Source organism: Brassica napus, chromosome C5 (assembly GCF_020379485.1).
Source record: "Brassica napus cultivar Da-Ae chromosome C5, Da-Ae, whole genome shotgun sequence".
Lineage (NCBI taxonomy): Eukaryota > Viridiplantae > Streptophyta > Magnoliopsida > Brassicales > Brassicaceae > Brassica > Brassica napus.
The window spans coordinates 43,174,353-43,194,346 of NC_063448.1; the positions used below are offsets into that span (position 1 = coordinate 43,174,353).

The window sequence follows — 19,994 nt, forward strand, 5'->3', positions numbered from 1 at the left end:
ATTAGATTTAGGTGTTGATTGTTTGAACACAAAAACTGTGTTTGGAACAATGGTGTCACCAACTGTGTTTGGTCGGAGAACTCTATGCTACTTACTATTCGATTGCAAAATATAATGAAGCTAAATCAAAATTATTTGGAATAAAAAGAAGACCAAAAAAGTAATCTATAACCCAATATTCACATAATATATCTAGCGACATCCATGGCTATAAGGCGATCACTACACCCCATCCCACCAAAATTCAACCTTTTTATATTATCCCTAAGTTTATACTTGGATTAAATTCTAAGTGAATATATAATACTTTCTGATGATAGCTAAATATTGATAGTGCTTTTCTTAGGTGGATAGCCAACTGTATAACTAAATATATTGGTACAATATAAAGTATAACTCAAAACAAAAACTCATAGATAGTAAGATTGTATAATAGTCACCACTCGGAATATATGTAACGGTCATTATAATATAGACATTATTTGATCGGGTTATTAAATATTTCTATGGGATAATACATAAGTTTTAACTAAAAAAAAGGGGCAAAGATTTGTTTACCTGCAGGAGGTGGCTGCTCCATTCCTTATATATTTCTATCCTTATAATGAAACCGATTACCAGTTAGACTGATGGAATAAGATTTGTATCTTCTTGGATGATTAAAAAATTCTTACCCTTTCACAGTTGGTTGGAGTCTAGCGTTGATTAAAGATTGGTAGACACTTCCAACGGAAATAGAAAGCTTGGTTCTCCGTGCAGCAGCTCAAGGGGATGCTTTGTACTTCTGTTTTCTTATTTTGCTGAGAGTTACGGGAAAAAAAACAATGCTTTAGGTATTGCAGCTAATGCATAAGATATGCAAATATTCTCTTACGTTATCGGAAAGAAATATCAATTACTTGATTGATTCTTTTTTCATTTAACGGTACTAAATTTATGCCGTTCAACACTTTTATGGAAAGTGGAGTAATTATGTTGATTGGAAAACACGTTTTTATCTAAAGTAAAATATGTACTTGAAAACCTCCTTTTTTTCCGAAAATGTTGCTTTCATTACAGACATTTTTCAAAGAACATCCACAGTTCGTGAAGAATGATTTTCAAATTCAGAAATGATTGACCTGTTTGTCACAAAGCTATATTTCAAAACACCTAAAGAAACAGAGTTATAAGCCTTAAGAAGTAGAATAATGATTATCAAAACATAAGCATTCAGAGTATATAAAAAACTTTAGAGAAACTGAAAGAAATCATGAGTCCATAACAGAGTGAGAAAAAAAAACTATAGATGTAATCCCATGCAAGACATGATACGACACACGAAAGATCTACACCCCACGCTTGAGGCGTTGTGCTTTGCCCATCTCATTAATGTCACCATTGCTCTTACTTCCCTCTGCCGAATCCACACTGATTTTGGAAGCTTCAGACACCATCGTTCCAGTCTCAAATCTCTCCTCCGAAGTTGTCGGGTTGTAGTTTCCTCCCGAAGATTCTGTGACTGGTGGAGATTCCAGAGGGAGAATCTTGGTCACAGTTAAAGATCGAGACTTCCCATCTAAGTTGTGCTTTGTAACTTTCACACAAAAGTTATGTTTCTGACCGATAGTGCTAATTAAAGCTTCCGGGAGAGGCACCTCTTGGGTAACTCCTTGGTCTCCATTAGCCTGACATTCAAGATTACCAATATTCAATTCTTACGTGAAGACCAATATTGAAGTACCAATACTAAGAGTTCCGAGTGATGAAACTTACCTCAAAATAGCTGCTGACTAACTCGGCTGCATGCTTCCCAGTTAACTCAAAACCAGCATCACCAAGCAGAACAAAAACAGCTTGCTCACTGTTGTCATAGACAGATATCTGTGCACGGTACCTGCCATGAAAAATTTAGAACCTAATACCATTCAAATTGTTACTGAGAATTGAGAAGTGAGTTTAGAATAAATACTGTGGTACTCCTGATATGTTGACTTTCCCACATTTTGAACACATCAAAGAAGTTGGGCCTTTCGTAGCCTTAGTATGGCAACCACTGCATGATATGTAATACCAGGTTGAACCATGGACCACATCATCAATCGTAGCCGTGCACTCAAAAAAAGCCTCCTGGACAGCAAAGCTATATAAGACTCAAAGTTTTTGATAAATGACTAAGAAATAATTAGACCAAGTCGTACCTTATTAGACCCATCCTTGATGTAGGAGAATATTTCTCCTATGGTCAGTGTCTCCCTTTTAGTAACCACTTCTGCATTAACCAGTTCAGCACTCTGTGGGTTAGAGCCCAACCTGAGACAAAGTAGTAACATTTTGATCCATTCAATCATTGATATGGGGTGAGGCAGCGAAAGATTAAATATATAAATGAAAATATATATAGATTTACCAGTTAAAGTAGTCGACCGTAGGTTGGACGTCGCAGTCCATAAAGACACGTGAGGAGGACATTGAAGTCAGTGCAAGAGTACCTGTTGTATTAAGCAACACCCATTTAAAGACCAGAAAGAGTAGATATCTAAATGTAAGAAAGTTTTCTAAAGTTAGAAATTGAACCTCCGAGACTCTTGGTGTTAACGGTCGTGACCAATAACACGGTGGGGGTGCCTTCGTATGATTTGAATTTTTTGCAGAAGTCTCTTGCAGCCTGGTCCCAAAGGTAGAGCTTCATCACAGGTCCACTGCAAAATATTGTCACTGAATGGTTAATATAAGTAGACAGATAAAGTGTTTAAGAAATAATAAAAAACTTACTCGTATGACTGCACATGAACCAACACATGCCTCGCCCTAGCTATCTCCACTTCATCAAGAACTGGGGTCCCAATGAGTCACTGTCCATTAACCAGCTTCATGTGCCCAACAACATCTATACCATTATTCATCAAGCGTGTAAGTAAGAAGACTACGCAATAGCATTCTACTCTAAATATGGAAAAGCATTTCAACAATTTCATAGAAAATAACCAGACATAGAACTCAAGCAGCTAACAAATCCTAATCAAACTATCCTACAAAAAAAAAAAAAAAAAAACCAAAAACCGAGTGTAGTAAAAAAATCCTTCCTCAGGGTACAAACGGAATTAGTGAATCTTATTCGAGTGAGCAAACAAAACCAAACACGCAATGCACTGAAGCAGCTAACAGATCCTGACCCCACTACACTACAATACAACCATATAAAAAATCAAATTTTAAGCACATTGTAAGCAAAATTCTAGATTTATATCTGAGCAGCAACGAAGACAAATACCACATCTAATCATCAAGCATTGCAACTCATAGATGGTGTGTGTGATAACAGAGATTACCGTAGAGGTCTCCTTTGTGATCACAGCTAGCTTGAAAATCCTCAAAGGAATGAAAACGGAATCTGTCTTCATCAAAAGGGGTGGGACTGTCTTCAAGAACAGAGAGCTCCGAATTCCATGAGAACGACACTGTCACAGCATGATCAGAAACCCGATACACGGTTTTGTTGCTTGATCCATAAAAATTGTTGAGCTTGTAAAGCGATCCAGGCTTCATTTTAGGCAAATGTCCCTCAATACGGCTTGGCGGAATGAATCCTTGGATAACAGATCCCTGCGAGAAAATACAGTACCAATCAAATAGTTGTTTTAATATTGTAAAAATTAACGACAGTGTAAAAATTAACGATATAAATCAGGATCTAATTAACAACTTTAAGAACGATCTAATATGGAAAAACGAAGAAACTTAACGATATAAAATCACGATCTAAAAAACAATTCTAAGAACGATCTAAATAACAAAGAACGAAGAAACTTATCGATATTAATGACGATCTAAATAACAACTCTAACAACGATCTAAAAAACAATTCTAAGAACGATCTAAATAACAAAGAACGAAGAAACTTATCGATATTAATCACGATCTAAATAACAACTCTAACAACGATCTAAATAACAACGAAGCTAAAAACTATGTTGGCTGAAAATCAAATACCTGTTCGTCAATTAAAAGCATCTCAAGGCCAATAAGCGTCTTTTTTAGAGGGTTCCAAGCCTCCCAGAAATGAATCAACCGGAAACGCAGCTGGGTTTCGTGGGGACCCGGTGTGACATCGCGGAAAAGCATGATTTTTTCATCGTGATCGGAGGTAACAGGGGATTTTCCATTTGGTTTGATCGCCATAGATTAAGGAGAGAAGTTCGAGGTTTGGTTTCCACTCAAAAGAGATGAACAATATAAAAAGGAGCAGGAAAAGAGCAAACCGAAGCGAACTCATAAAGGAGAAATTGATGGATGGAGATGTCGTGGGGTATTGATTGTAGAGATGTGGATCGAGAGATCTGTTACGATGAAGAACAAAGGGTGAAGACAAAGAGATGGAGGCGCAAAGCATCGGGGTTTCCGTCTCGCGTTGTTTTTTTTTTTAATATACCGATAGAGACCAAGCCCAATAAACCAAAACGAAGCCCAAACAAAATCTTATGAGATCCACCGTGTATAATTGGTCTGGCAATTGGTTCGCAATTGGTTGTTTATAATCAAACCGATAAAGACGCGACCCAGAAAATCAAAATGAACGCCTCGGTAATCCTACGTGTATTATTCAAATGTTTTGATTGGGCAATTAAATCTGTCGACGTGGACATGTTAAAAACATTCCATATCGTGCTTTTAGTATAGGATAGATATGTCCTAAATCTATTTTAAATAGAAAAATGTCTAAAGCTTAAAATTAACTCCACAAAATATTCTTAATATCAAGGACATTCTAAATTTAAAGTATCCCTACTTTATTGCTATCAAATTAACTAAAAGAAATCAATCTTTTGTATATAATCTATATTCTTAACTAACCATATAATAGATAAACAATTAAGTATTAGAAAACCTAAAATAAAAATGAACAACGAGATTATTTTCATATATATATACTATCACATATAAAAATAATGTCAATTTTTCAATTAAAATCGTTAATAAAATAAACATGAATATTCATTTTATAAAACTATTTCATAGTAGAAAATTAAATGTTCTATTACAAAATCATAATATAAAATCTTAACTAACCAAATATGATATAATCTAAAATATTTTAAACTAATGTGGAATATTTTATCGTAAAATATTTTATAAATTAAAAATGTTTTAAATTAATGTTAAATATTTTGTCCTAAAAATAGCATCCAATACCTAGCTATTTATTCCTAAGAACTAAATTTTTTTAAAACACATGTAAATAATCAATTAACATCACCGACTGGAACATTATTATGTAAAAAAAAAACTTATTTATAAATATGTATTTTACGCGTATTTACATTATTTATTCTATTGGAAATAAAACATAACAAGACAAATATATAAAATTGGCTAATATTACTGATGTTGAAAACACAATAAATTATTGCCGATCTCTCTTATCAAATTGTGTGCTTGAAAATGCATATTAAATAATTATTTAATATTGGTAAGTTTTTAATATATATATATATATATATTCAGTTTAATAAAATAAATTTTGGACAATAGAAAAGTTAAAAAAAATATCTGCATGGGTGTGCGGGTTAAAATCTAGTCCATTTTAAAGTCGTGACAAGAAAAATATATGAGTAAATTTCTTAAGAATAAAAATAAAAATGAAAATAAGAGAAAAATAGGAGTCATTAGCATGAAATACTTTAAAAGTATTAGCAGCTGATATTAATCTCATCAAACGTTAATACAATTATCACTTTATGACTTAGTAATTATTTTAAACAATTAAAATATATATCCGTGAAAGTCAAATGGATCTATGGTGGTGCTCTAAGGACATCTCCAATGGTACACAATAATTTTTTCTACATTTCACTATAAAATAGAGTAATTCTATTATAAAGTTGAATTTGCTCTAATGGTTCACTCTATAATAGAGTTACTCTATAATAGAGTTACTCTATAATAGAGTGGAATATAGAGTAAAATTGTTGTTGCTAAAGAAAAAGAGTAATGTTGTTTTTACTCTATATTTGGAGAAAAACAATAGCACTACTCTATATTCCACTCTATTATAGAGTAACTCTATTATAAAGTGAACCATTGGAGCAAAAGTAACTCTATAATAGAGTTACTTTATTTCAGAGTGAAATATAGAAAATATTATTGTGTAGTATTAAATATGGTCTAAGTTCTTAACAGAACAATGTCTAAACATTTTCTACCTTTTCATACAGCCTCTCATAAATTATTAATACATGCACGCATTCCATATGATTTTAAGTTACGACTTACTCAATCCGTTCCTTAAAAATATATTATAGAGAAAAAATTTGTTTCAAAAAGATCCATCTTTTATATTTTCATTGCATGTTTTACTAACTAATTGCAAACTTCAAAAAACTAAATTGCACTAGTTAAATTTTTATTGGCTTAAAATTATGGAAAAAAGATAAACACAAAAAACTATGCAAATTTAATGTATTTTATTAAGATGTGTGAAAAATATAGAATATATAACTTTAAGGAACATAGGGTGTATAACTTGTGCTAAAAGTAAATAAATATATCTAATTATATTTTGAGATTTAAAATCAAAGAAACATTCTAAAATTTAGTATACTACGGTTATAACTTATTTGCTAAAAATTTCTGACCAAAAGTATATATATGCTCACGACTACAGTTTATGGTCTCAGAATAGCGAGATGATGAAATAGCTAGTATTATATAATAAACTTGGATCTTCAAATAAATTTTGTTCAATTTTTTCGGTCTTTACGAATTTTCAGGTTGTTATATACCCTTTCGGATTCTATTAATAAGTGTTCAGATAATTTTACCTTCAAATCAAAATATACGTTAGTAACTAGTAACTCATTTTAGGAATGTATGGAATAAATGGAATTGGAATTAACAAAGAAATGAAATGAAATAAAAATAATTTGAGAAATTAATACATGATATACGTATTTGTTTTTCATTCCTTTCTTCTTCTTCTTTTTTATCATGAACAAGTTTCGTGTCCGTGCTACGCGCGGATTATGTATTTATATTTTTTCTGTTTAGATAAATATGAGTATGTGTTATTGATAGTTTCATCATTTTGCATCAAAAGAACCTACAAACTTTGTACATGAAAACTACGATAAGATTTTGGGTTCCATTTTGTTAATGTTTTGTTGATGATTTCATATGGGCGTAAATTTTATTTGTAACACTAAATTTATGTATATAAGTACCAATCTGCACATAATGGTAGAGTAACATATTAGTATTGCTCATTTTGAATAGGGTTGAGTGAGAAATTTTCTTATAAGATAAAGAAGAAGGCAACTCTCTTCTTAGCATGCCAGCGCAACAAATAAAGAGAGGAGAGCGTGACACGTGTCATCTATTTCAAAACGCTTCGTATAATTTATTTTGTGTTCTTACAGGTTTTTGTTTCGTTGGCCTGTTACTTTCTTTTGTCAAGCCCATCCCATGCTGTATCAACTTGGTCATGATGAAACGCAGCGTTTTCTTTAAGAGTTAGCGTGAGGTAGTCTTCCCATCTCCAGAGCTAAACGGCGACTTCGGTTGTGCGGCGGATCTTTCATCTTCTTCCTTACGATAACCGATCTATCATCTTTAAACGCTTCATTAATCGATCACCCACGACCTAGATTCAATGCGATTTTTTTTGTTATGCAAGGCGGTGGAGTTGGACTATAAAAAAGCCATAATTCGTTCTTATCAAGCCGACTGCTCGGTCTCGGCTACTCCCTCCTCATGGACGGAACCTTCCTCATGCTTCACTCCAAGCTGTTTGATCAAGGAAGCCTTATTGTGTTTGGCTGGAGACGTCGGAGAAAAAGGCCATCGGAAGAATGTTCTCGCCGGATAAGGAGAAACACTGGAAGGAAGCTCTGAAGGACTTATCAGTCCATGGCTGTCAAGAAACTCCTCACGTTCCTGAACTGGATTTAACCCATACCCGTAAGTTGTCGAATTGGGTTTGGAGTCAGTTTAATTAACCTGAATCCAGTAAGATGATACTGTAATTAACTGGTTATGTAAGAGATGCAGAAAGCCAATGAAATGGAGTCTGGAATCATGTGGAGCCATCGGAGAAACAGAGTTCTTCTGTTTGTGTCTTTAGAATCTTGGAGAGATTGAGCTTAGGACATGTAGAAGTATATTATTGATAAAGAAAAACAACGCACTGAACATTTTTCCTGAGTGTTAAGGTAAGCTTTTCATTGCTGATACATGAATGAATGATTTGCTTTTAACCATGACTCTGTTTTGAATATATATTTTTTTTGTTTTAATTCATATAAGCAGATAATAAAGCTGTGAAAAATGTTTAAAGCGGTTATGGTTTTGTAGAATATGACTCAGATATGTACATGTATATAATAGTTGTTTCTTTTAAACTTCGAGTTGATTGGATTTGATGAATCATAGCGACTCATTTCTGTTTGATTTCAGGGAACTTCTCTGGATGGGCATGCTTTAATATTAAATTTTCTGACGGTTGGGAAAGGTTCAGACAATTATCAACAAAAGTACGTGTGAAAAATGTAGCTGTTGAGGCAACGGAGAAAGAACTAAGACAGTCAGTCCATTTGGCAGGTAACAGCGCAATTGCTGAAGTTCTGGTCTTATGCATCGTCTGGGTTTATGATTATCTTATATACAAGTTACAAGAGTTACACGAGGATGTGACACTAGCCTCTGTCAGAATTAAAAGTATTGTTAGATTTACTATTCTGAGAAACATCAACGGTCCCCAACTCTCTTGCTCTGTTTGCTTAACTGTGACTTCTTGCTTTGTCATGTTTTGGTAAATGTCTGCTCTCAGCTGTGTCTTTTTCGTTGTCTGCAGAGTTGAATATAGACTAGCTAATGGTCATGTAGAGCCTTCTCCTGAATTCTTCTATGCTGGTTCTATGTGGAAGGTATAACAAACTCATATCTCAGTCAGCAAGCTTTCTCTTTGGAAACATTCAATGTTCAATCTTGGGTTTGATGAGACGCTTTTTAAATACCATATCCAGATTAGTATTCAGGCGTTTAATTATGAAGATACTCAAGGACACCGAACTATTGGTAACATGACTCAACTCAACAACGAGGAGATCACTTCACATTAAATTGGGTATGTTATAGCACTTAACTTGATGATCCGTTTCTATAGGTTTGTTTCTTCACCATCGTGAAGCAGAGATAACAGACTCAATAAGGACAAAACATGATGATCCATTTCAAAGAGGGTCTCAGTCTTCCAAAGAGGGCAGTATACAGGTTACGGTTTTTAAATATTATATATCGATCTCAGGTAAACTGGCTCGGAAAAAAAAAACAAGTCTAATTTGATATCTGGTTTGGTGTTAGTTTCATGTTTCTCGATCATTAAAATTCAAAGAATTTAAAATATATTTCAGTGCATTTGAGAGAATTTAAGTTTTAGTAAACATTATATAAACAAAGAAAAAATCTTAACCTATCTCCACATTCAAAATAAGATCAATTTGTAATCACATTAATCTCCTTGATGAAAATGACGATGAAAATGTGTTACTACTAAACTAAAGCTAACTGGATTTCACTCTCTCCTCCCGTGTCCCCTTAGCTTAATAGTTTTACAAGGAGGAGACACTTGGCAAGTTCCCATCTTCTCCAATCTGAAACCACAAGTTTGAACTTGAATTCTAAAGCGTCAAAGGGTCAAACAGAGAAAAATCAAAACCAACTTTGGTGAAAATGATGAACGAAAGATAGTTTTGAAACATACAACAAGCCTGAACCTGATTTATAAGGCAGTAAATGATCAGACAGATCAAAACCTTCACTCTTGGGAAGAAAAAGATTGACACTTTTATTGTTGAAACAGAGAATTCTTACAATGAAGAAGATGTCTAAGAGAGGGTTCTCTCTGAGTGGTTGGAACGAGAACCTACGGAGAGACCGTGCAAGTTGCAACGCAATCTCCCTTAGCTCCAACGGCCGTCTTGGGGGCATTCGCTGATGCGTATGGCAACGATGAAGACGGTGACACCGATGACCAGACTTAGCCCGTCCACTGGGTGTTTCCTCTGTTCTTCCTACTCGACATTGTTTCTTCTTTGGTCGTATCAAGAACAAAACATAGATTTTTATGAATAAATAGATCAAAGACAATAGATTAAGAGTGATAACCAATAAACAGACAAACTCTGTAACCTGCAAATCTTTTTGAATTTAAGAAAAAGTTAAACCGTGGAAACAATCTATTTCCCGAGTATCCTCACAACGTTATTATCTCTAAGAACAATAATGTCAGGAGTTATGGTGGTGTGGTGGGCAAGACAGCTCCTTCAAGATGTTTTGCCTTTTATCCTCCTGATCAAAATCTCAGACCTGAGAGGAAATATATCAAACGTATGATTGATCAATTGGTATGCTAATGTATTGATTTGGTTTTTAAAATATCTTACCCATACACTTCTCTAATTCAAACTGTTCTGGCAAATCAAATTCACCAGTTTTGTATACTAAGAAAACAGCTTCAGAAACATACAAACTCACTTATATCACATCTAACTCTCTTCATGTTTAGCTCTTGCAATCACTATGTACGCATCACTTTCAATTACAAAACTAACACACAACAAACAAAACCTTACAAAATTCTTAATAACTTAAATAACAAGTAAGGTATATTGTAGCGCAGACCGACTACCAGAATAAACTAAATAATATTTTTTTTCTTACATCCCGTCCATAGGGCGGGTCTACCCTAGTAATTTATGTATAGAAAAGTGAAAACAAACACCGACGCGATTGCGCGGATCAAAACCTAGCAAATTATATAATTGATCAGAGATGGTTAGTGGTTCTACTTGGTGTAGCATAAAAGTAAGAATTATTATAGAATTTTTGTTAAGCAAAGAATAATATCAATACATGATGTCAAAATATAAAGAACATAGGCTAGTGAAAGAAATTATGCCGAAAACATTGGCTTTGTTAAATCAAGTTGTGGATTTGTGGTGGCGTAGACTTTGGTTCCATTGTTTTTATTTCTGGTTTTATCTTTACAAATTTGTATGAACCATTCTCCATCTTCTTGTTGAAGTAAAATCAGGTTTCTTAAGAGATTTTAGAGGGGTTCTCCACAAAATAATGGACCCCACAACTACATACACATATACAATATATACATATATTTATTTTCCTAATATTAATGAAATTAGTTAGAAGATATTGTTTAAGGTTGAAAACTTATATGCTTTAATTTTCATATTTTTTGATTAGTTTGTGGCGAAGACAACTTTATGTTGTGAGATGTGTGCTTTGCAGAATCAAAATAATTAACATAGTATTTTTGGGTTAATTATTTGGTTTATTGTTAATTAGTTCTAAAACTATCTAAAGCTTAATGAATTTATAACTTTGTTTTAAAAATATAGCAACTTATTATCTTATACTTAAACATGTCTATTAAAATATTTATTTTGTAAACTAAAATAATAACTATTTGATTTTTTCTAATTATGTAAGTATTTTTTGGATATACTTATTTATTTTGCATATTAATTTTCAAAAAAAACATATATTTTTTTTATATGTTTTTTTTTCCAAAATATATCAACTAAAAAGATCAGTAAAATTATGAATTTCAATTTTTTTTTATGAAAAGATAGATTCATATCTTAGATAAAGAACTTAACTAAATGCAATGAATAAAACTAATCTGATTTGGTCGGATTATTATCAGAAATATTTTAATTCTGTTTAGAGAGATATGTAATTCAATATATCTGAAAATGAATAATCGAATCAATCTAGATTCTTATAAAAAATAAAAAATTAACTTCATAATATTTTTTTATTTTATACATATAAATTACGGAATGGCTCAAGATACATTGATAAATGAAAGTGAACTTTTAATTAAATTGTTATGATTTAATTCTTTTGAAAATTTATATATAAGCATGAGATTATAAATTTTAAATTGATCAATACTTTAATTTTTAAATTCAATTATCAATACAAAATATATCAAATCATATATAATTATACCAAATTTACAAATCTAAGACAAAATAACTAAACTAAATGCATTAACAAAAATAATCAAATTTATAAAAATAATAATATTATGGTTGAATTCAGAAAAATATATATAATCTAACTTACCTTAATAATAACCAAACAGACCAGATACTTTATATGCAAAGCACATGTCTAATTAAAATAACATAATATTGTTCAAAGTAATCATTGTAGTGTGGTTATTTTATAAATAGAAAATTAGCTAATATTATGAATCTAATATTATTTATAAGATAAAATATAACTATCATAATAAGCTAAACAAAAGAGTGACTTATTTAAATATTAATAATTGATATAAATTTTTAGTAGTGTTGGTGCTCATCTTCACTACTTCAGTTGTGTTGCATGAGCTTCAAATCAAAGAAAAGACAATTTTATTATAACACAAATGGTATTGTTGAATCTCTGTTGCAACTTGTATAAACCATTAGAACCATTTCACGATCTTATCTCTTCCCATTCTATAAACCTACTCATGAACTGATTTATTTTTGTGAAAAGAACTCGTTTGAGCAAGTTACCTCACTCTCTCATGAATTCTTCAAGATGCTTATGCACAACTCTCCCTGAAGCTTAACTATATAGAAGACACACAAAGTGGCGAAGAAGCTGGGTAAAAAATAGGTAAAGCAAATTACCAAGGATGAAATGAAATGGTAAAGCTTGAGAAAAATGTTTTTGTAAGTAGGTAAGCTCTTCATCACTCAACTTGCTCGAGTGTTTGGTTGGAAACATCTAGGTGGAGGTCCATATCCATCCAAGACAATGATCTTGAAAACTGAGAAGACAAAAAATGGTTAGAACTTGTAAGCTATGACGACATAATTAAAATGGTCAATGCTAAAATCATAAACTTTATAACCCATCGTGTAGCCTCTTAACTTGTTTTGGAGGATAGGTTCAAAACCCGAAATCATATTTTGTCACCACAATCTAACACAAAATTTGAAACTTCATTGAAATTTGATCATATGAAACAGTAGAAAACATACCAAAAGAAGTTGGATCGAAATGTTTTTTTTTCTACTCTCGGGCTGTCATCATCACGGAGGAGTAGATTCTTCATCTCCTCCTTCTTTTAAGATGGTCCTCCTCGTCCTTCTTTGAACCCGTCATTTTCAATTGGAGGGAGAAACAGCGACGGAAGACTTGCCGGTGGAGAGGGGAGAGTATCCAGTGGATTTCATGTCGGTAAATGTAGTTGTTTCTGCAGAGTTTCAATTAGGGCTAGGATGACGATGAGATGGAGCCCTTTATATAGAAGGAGAGAAAGGGGAAGGTGAAACGAAACCATTAAAGCAAGATTAAAGAGCATAATATACTAATGAAGAGGGATAACTGTAACAGCGAAGTGTTTGGTGCTGAGAAATTGATCAGTAATGACGAAGAGGAATAGTCGGGGAAGAGTCACGCTTCAGAAATGGCGAGATGGGTTGGACTCGAGTAGTTTAATAAATGTAAACACAACCCAAATGAAAACACAGATTCATGGCCCAAGAATTCTTGATGACATGGACAAATGATTAGTTAGGAATATTTCATCCTATGTGGACAGTCTAAGAAGGCTTGAAAATAGTTCATTTTATATAGTAGAGATGATTTTTAATGTGATTCATAATTTTTCTATTTATCCCACAGAAATTTGTTGAATCAAATTTTTAGTTCTTTTCAGTTAATTGGTAATACTGTATTTTTTTTTAGGAATGTATGGAATAAATGGAATTGGGATAAACAAAGAAAATGGAATGAAATAAAAAATAATTTGAGAAATTAAAACATGATATACATATTTGTTTTTCATTCATTTCATTCCTTTCTTCTTTTTTTTTATCATGAATGATTTTTAATGTGATTCATAATTTTTCTATTTATCTCACAGGAATTTGTTGAATCAATTTTTTAGTTTTTTTCAGTTAATTGGTAATACTGTATTTTTTTTTTTTTTTGGAATACTCATAATGACTAATTCCACATGATTTCGTTCAAAAAAAATGCATTCCACTAACAGCGAACATTAACTAAATATTTAAGGTGTTTATTAAGGTTTTAACTACTAAATCAAATCTTTAATCGGGTTTGTTCAAATCTTTTTAAATTCGGGCCAGGTTCCAGATAATCTAGCTATACATAATCTGTTCGGATCTTTTTAAGGTCTGACTGAATACAAACTCAAGTTTTTTTTTTTCTTTTTTTGCTTAGGTTTTAGATTAAATCTTAGGTTCAGTTACACATTCTCAGGCCTGTCATATGTACAAATAACAATAAAAACAACACGAGGTCCCTCTCTTGAATCTCCATACTCCTAAATGTACAAAGTCCAAACATTTACAAGAGAAGAAACAATCACAATACTAAAAGCAGCATTTCCTCAAAATCTAGGCTGCCACGTCTTCAAAAATAATTGACCAATCAGAACATTTCGTTCTCGGTCTGGGCTTAAATTTTTTCCGTATGGGCTTCGTTTCGTTTTCGGCTATGGGCTTGGAATTGGTTTTGATTTCGGTTGAGGCTTAGTCGTCTACCTAAACCTAGATCTACGGAGACGAAGTCGCGAGTCTCTCCGCCTCTTCCCCTTTTCTCTTCGTCTTCTCCCTTGAAACCGTAGCGTCTTAGTTTTGATCATCCCCTTCTTCACCATCAGTTTCTTCCCAATCAATTTCGCAATTAATTTCTTCTTAATGGTTTCGTTTCATCTCCCTCCCTTGCTCATTCTTTATATACTGTTTTTTTCCCCCGATTATAAATCAAAACCCTAGATTTGCTCGAAACTCGATCGATGGCGATGAAACCACATGGGAAGTCGATTGTCTCCTCCGATTATGACGAAAAAGTCGTGTTTTTCAACATCTCTCGCTGGGTCACCACGAAGCTCAGTTGCAATTTCGGCTCATCCATTTCCGGGAGGCTTGGAACCCACAAAAGAAGACGCTCATCGGTATGGAGATGCTACTCATCGATGAGAAGGTACAGTAATTAATCGTTCGTTATCCTTTCAAAAGAAGTGTATCCTTATCGTTCTTCACTTACTTATATTATTTTTTCTTATGTTGTTCTTCGCAGGGAACTGTTATTCAAGGATTCGTTTCCCCGGGGCGTATCGAAAAATATCTGCCTGATATGATGCGAGGATCTGTTTACAAACTCAACAACTTCTATGGATCCAGAAACAAAGCTGTGTTTCGTGTTGCTGATCATACCGTTACAGTGTCGTTCTCATGGAACTCGGAACTGTCAGTTCTTCGAGACTGTCCCATCCCTTTCGATGAAGACAGTTTCCGGTTCCATTCGTATGAGGAATTTCAAGCTTAGTGTGATCTCAAAGGAGACCTCTACGGTAAGCTCTGTAATTCCCTACGTTATTTCTTAGTTGCGCTGCTTGATTATTGCGTTGGTTGATTATTAGACGTATGCTTTGGCCTTTCTTACTGCTTAGATATATATATATATATATCCCGACTTGATTATTAGACGTGTGATTTTGCCTTTCTTGCTGCTTAGATATATATATCTCGACTTAGCTGTATCGATGTTTTGGGTTTCTTAAATACTCTCTGTACTCGGCCCTCGGATTTTATTGAATCGATGATTGGATTTGTTGAGTACATTGAAAACTTTGTGTGTTTGCGATCTTAGCTTTTCACGTAATATCAATTAACATTATTACTTACACTAATTACTAACACTATTGATGAAAAATGTAATAGATGTTGTTGGCCACATGAAGTTGGTTAATGGTCAGAGTATCGTTGAGGCCCCCGTTCTTGACGAAGTGGAGATAGCAAAGGCGAGGCGTGTTATGATTCATATCCAATCACATGAGTATGTTTTCATTATTTTTTAAACACAGCTTCTGTTTACTCCTCTTAAGTATTTAGTATCGTTTTTGGGCAGTGGACCGGTCATGAAGCTATACCTTTGGGATCAGGCTGCAAGAGACTTCTGCAAGAAGTTTAAGTCGTACGAGAGCACACCCACTGTGTTACTGGTCACGACCGTTAACACGAAGACTCTCGGAGGTTCTGCTTTCTGTCTGCAATATAGGTTTTTTACAGCTACATATATTCAGTTTGTGTTCTTTAATGGGTTTTTTCATGTGACAACAGGTACTCTTGCCTTGACCTCAATGTCCTCTTCGCGTGTGTTTATGGACTACGATGTCCAACCTACCATAGATTACTTCAGTTGGTAAATATTTATGTGTTTTGCTTTTCTCTTTTACTTAATGAAGTGCCCACGTTACCTCATTGCAGTGAATGACTAAATCAATGATTTCTACTCTGTCTCAGGTTGGGGTCTAATCCATATATTTCTGAGCAGGTTAATGCAGAGGTAGTAACTAAACGTGAGACAATGACTATAGGGGAGATATTCTCCTACATCAAGCAGGAAACCGCAAAGGTAAACTCAATCTGTATATATTTAATCGGTAAGAGAAATTTATATTCTTATGCACTTCCACAAGATGCCTTTTTTGAGTGCGCGACTACGATCGATGATGTCATGCATGGTTCTGCTTGGTACTACATTGCATGCAGTGGGTGCCATAGTAAGGTTAGCAAAGGCCCAACTTCGTTGATTTGTACAAACAAAAAGTGTGGGAAGGTTAACGTATCCGGTGTGGCACAGTAAGAACTCTCGTCTGACTTTCAATTAACTTTTCATTGGTATTAGGCTCTAATTGTTTCATAACAGGTACCTTTCAAAGATATCCGTTTATGACAACAGTGAGCAAGCTGTTTTTGTGCTACTTGGGGATGCTGGTCGTGAGCTCACTGGGAAGCCCGCATCAGAGTTAGTTAGAAGCTATTTTAAGGTAACCTTTTATAAGTATTTAAACTCTGAAACGTATTGACTTGATGCTGTCTAATTTTTCTCAGACAATGCTCTGAAAAGTATTAGCTTGACGCTGTTTTGATTGAATGTCAGGCTAATGGGAACGAAGGAGTTAACCATGAGGCGCCTGTTTCGGAAGCTCTGATCAGCACCATCGGTCAGAGGCATAAATTTTGTGTCAAAGTTACAGAGCATAACTTCTCAGGCAAGACCCGATCTCTTACCGTGACCAAGATCCTCCCTCTAGACACTCCACCAGCGACAGAGTCTTCAGAAGGTAACCAAACTACTGCAGCATCGGAGGAAACATCCATAAACCATGTGGATTCTGCAGAGGGGAATAAGAGAACTTGTGACAGTACTGAGCTAGAGAAAGCTAAATGCCCTAAGCGTGGGGACTAGAGTTCGCGTGAGTCTTCTCAGAGATGGAAATTTTGATGCAGTTTTAGTGTTTTTGTTTCCAGATTTACTATTTCCTCATGTTTTTTTCATTTTGAGTTTGAGTTTTGAGAGATATTTTTCATGACTATGGTTTTGTTTCAGTTTGAATTGCCAGAGTTTTGTTTGGATCATATGTTAACAATTATCAGAGTGTCCAGTTAGTCACTGCAGGAAACAAAAAAACAATTGTTTAGGAACTAATGTTTGATTCTCCTGTTTGATTCTCAGGAAAGAGTTATAAAAGAATGGAGAACCCACCTCCAACACCCCCTTTGGAAACTCCAGGTACAAAAATACATACTTTTGAAGATAGTAATGTCTCACTCTTCTAAAATACTAAGCTAAATATATTAATATGAAAATAACTGGTATTTGAAATTTTAAATTCTGTTACATCACAAATTATTATTATCATAGAACACATATCACAATTCGTATTTTAAAAAGTTAGGCTATTAATTTATGATTAGATGGTGCGGGCTTATTAACTTACTGAAAATAGTTTATTGATATATTATCAACTCAAAACAAATGGAATAAATCTTTTCTCTTTATCATTATTGCTTCCAAAAATTATCATAAAAGTTATGTATACTTGTGTATTGATTTTGTTGTAAGAACTGTGTTTTAGAATTTGTTTAATTTACTATATATAATAAAAGATGGAGTTCTCATATATTATTTTCCCTCCGATTGTTACTAATGAAAAACTCTTTTAATAAGAACTTGGTAAGAAAGTAGTCATATTTATATATATAATCATTGTTATAAAATTCATATTTAAAAACAAAAATGACTATCCTTTTAGATTTTTTTTGGGTAAGACAACTATAATATCATATGAGTTTTACTCCTTTGTATGAATGATATTTGTTTTGGTACACCTACATTATCAATTCGAAAACCATTAGAATTAATTACTTATATTTTTATGATAAATAAAATAAAATTTTATTTTCAAAATATAATAAAACGTTTTCCGCGATAGTTAAAAACGTTTGGAAATGAGGTTTTAAATTTTATAAAATTGAAAATAAATATTAAAAATTTACAAATAAAAATTCTTAAAATAATTTCGAAAAGTATATTCGGATTACGAAAAGAAAATTCGAAAAAAGAACTTTCGACAAAACAAATATATATACAAAAAAAAATTGGATTTGAAAACATTTAATTGAAAACATAGTTCCAGTTCCTCAAGCCATGATTGATACCATTGGGCAAACAAGAAAGTTCATTGTGAAGGTATCAGATCACAATCTGAATGGCAAGTCCCAGACTTTAACTGTGACAAAGGTGCTCCCTCTTGAAGCCCCAGAACCCGTGGTCAAGACAGGAGAGAACGTTGATGGGGAATCTGATAGTGAAGGGGGTGATCATGCAGATGAATCGGTGAAGAGGAGTGCTGATGGGATTGAGTTAGAAGGTGTCAAGCGTGCCAAATGTGGCTGATGAAGTCTTATTTCTTTGTTCTGTTTAATTTAAGACTATGCTTTTTTTTCTCCTTTTTCTGAATTTTGTTTTGCGGTGTTATAACAACCTTGGTTATAAACTCTTTTGCTAATAAAATCTATCTTTAATATCTATATATTTATGAGTTTGGAAAAATAATGATAGATAAATCATTATAATTTCTTAACGTACGAATGGGTGAGTAGTCTATGCCAAACGAAATTTCAATACCCTTGGTCTTTTGTTTGGAATAAAATGATGTCTTAGTAAGAGTGTGGGACACTGGAATTATTTAAAAAATTCTCTATATTACATTATAGTTAGTTTTGTTTGTTTATAATAAATAGTTTTTTAATTGATAAGTGACTTATAATTTTATATTTGTATTTGTGGTCTATGTAGTTTAAATTTAGTTATGTAAATATAATTGTTTATGTTGTTATTTTAATCTAGGCAAACACATTAAAAAGAATAAATAGAAATGAGACAAGTGTAAATACTTTTAAATTTACAGAAGTTGAAAAGTAAGCTAGTCTAAGACAAGGTAAGTTCCTCCCAGAAACTATAATATCTACTATTAATCTCTTAACAAAATATAATAATGGCCAACTATATAATGTGATCTTTAGAATCTATATAGAAACCAATAAAATGATAATATCTATATATTTTTACCACATCACTTGGTTGATAACAAACCAATTCAGAAATATTTCAAATTCCGAATTCAATTCACAACTACTATTCCGGATTGAACAACTGGTTTTTATTTAATTAGAGTAGAATTAGTTTAGAATTTTTTAAGTTTGCCGTGCGATTTGAAATTATGATATTAGATGATTACTTAGCATTGTTTAGGACTAAGTTCTTTAACTCAATCGATCAAAAACATAATAATTATAAATATATGTAGACAACCATGAATGATTAAATACATTAACTCTTTATATAAGCCAAAAATGGAAATTTTGCCGAAAATTAAAAAAAATGTTGATATCAGGGTTCGAACCCTAGACAAGAGCATATGCGAAGGCTACTCTACCGGTAAACTAAAGACACACATTGCAAATACATGCCAAACACTAAACATATCTATGAACCGCTCGGGAAGATTTAATTGGTTCTTCTTCCTTTTTAACGAGGGAAACTCGACCCTTCCTCTTCTATATTTCAACTGCCTTCCAATCCAATCTCCTCGCCATGGCTGATCAAAATCTTTCTTC

The 19,994-nt window shown here is 33.1% G+C and overlaps 1 long non-coding RNA gene across 2 annotated transcripts; it reads left to right on the forward strand.

Annotated features, from left to right (window-relative positions):
- The first annotated feature begins 7,404 nt into the window (after positions 1–7,404).
- LOC106425082 lies at positions 7,405–10,207 on the forward strand. 2 transcript variants are annotated; one of them, XR_001285024.3, is made up of 7 exons: positions 7,405–7,935; positions 8,026–8,186; positions 8,431–8,574; positions 8,828–8,900; positions 9,000–9,051; positions 9,140–9,246; positions 9,836–10,207. It is a non-coding gene; the product is annotated as an uncharacterized LOC106425082 (long non-coding RNA). The 2 variants fall into 2 exon arrangements; XR_001285023.3 differs by lacking the exon at positions 9,836–10,207 and having other exon boundaries at positions 7,411–7,935; positions 9,140–9,455.
- The last annotated feature ends 9,787 nt before the right edge of the window (positions 10,208–19,994 follow it).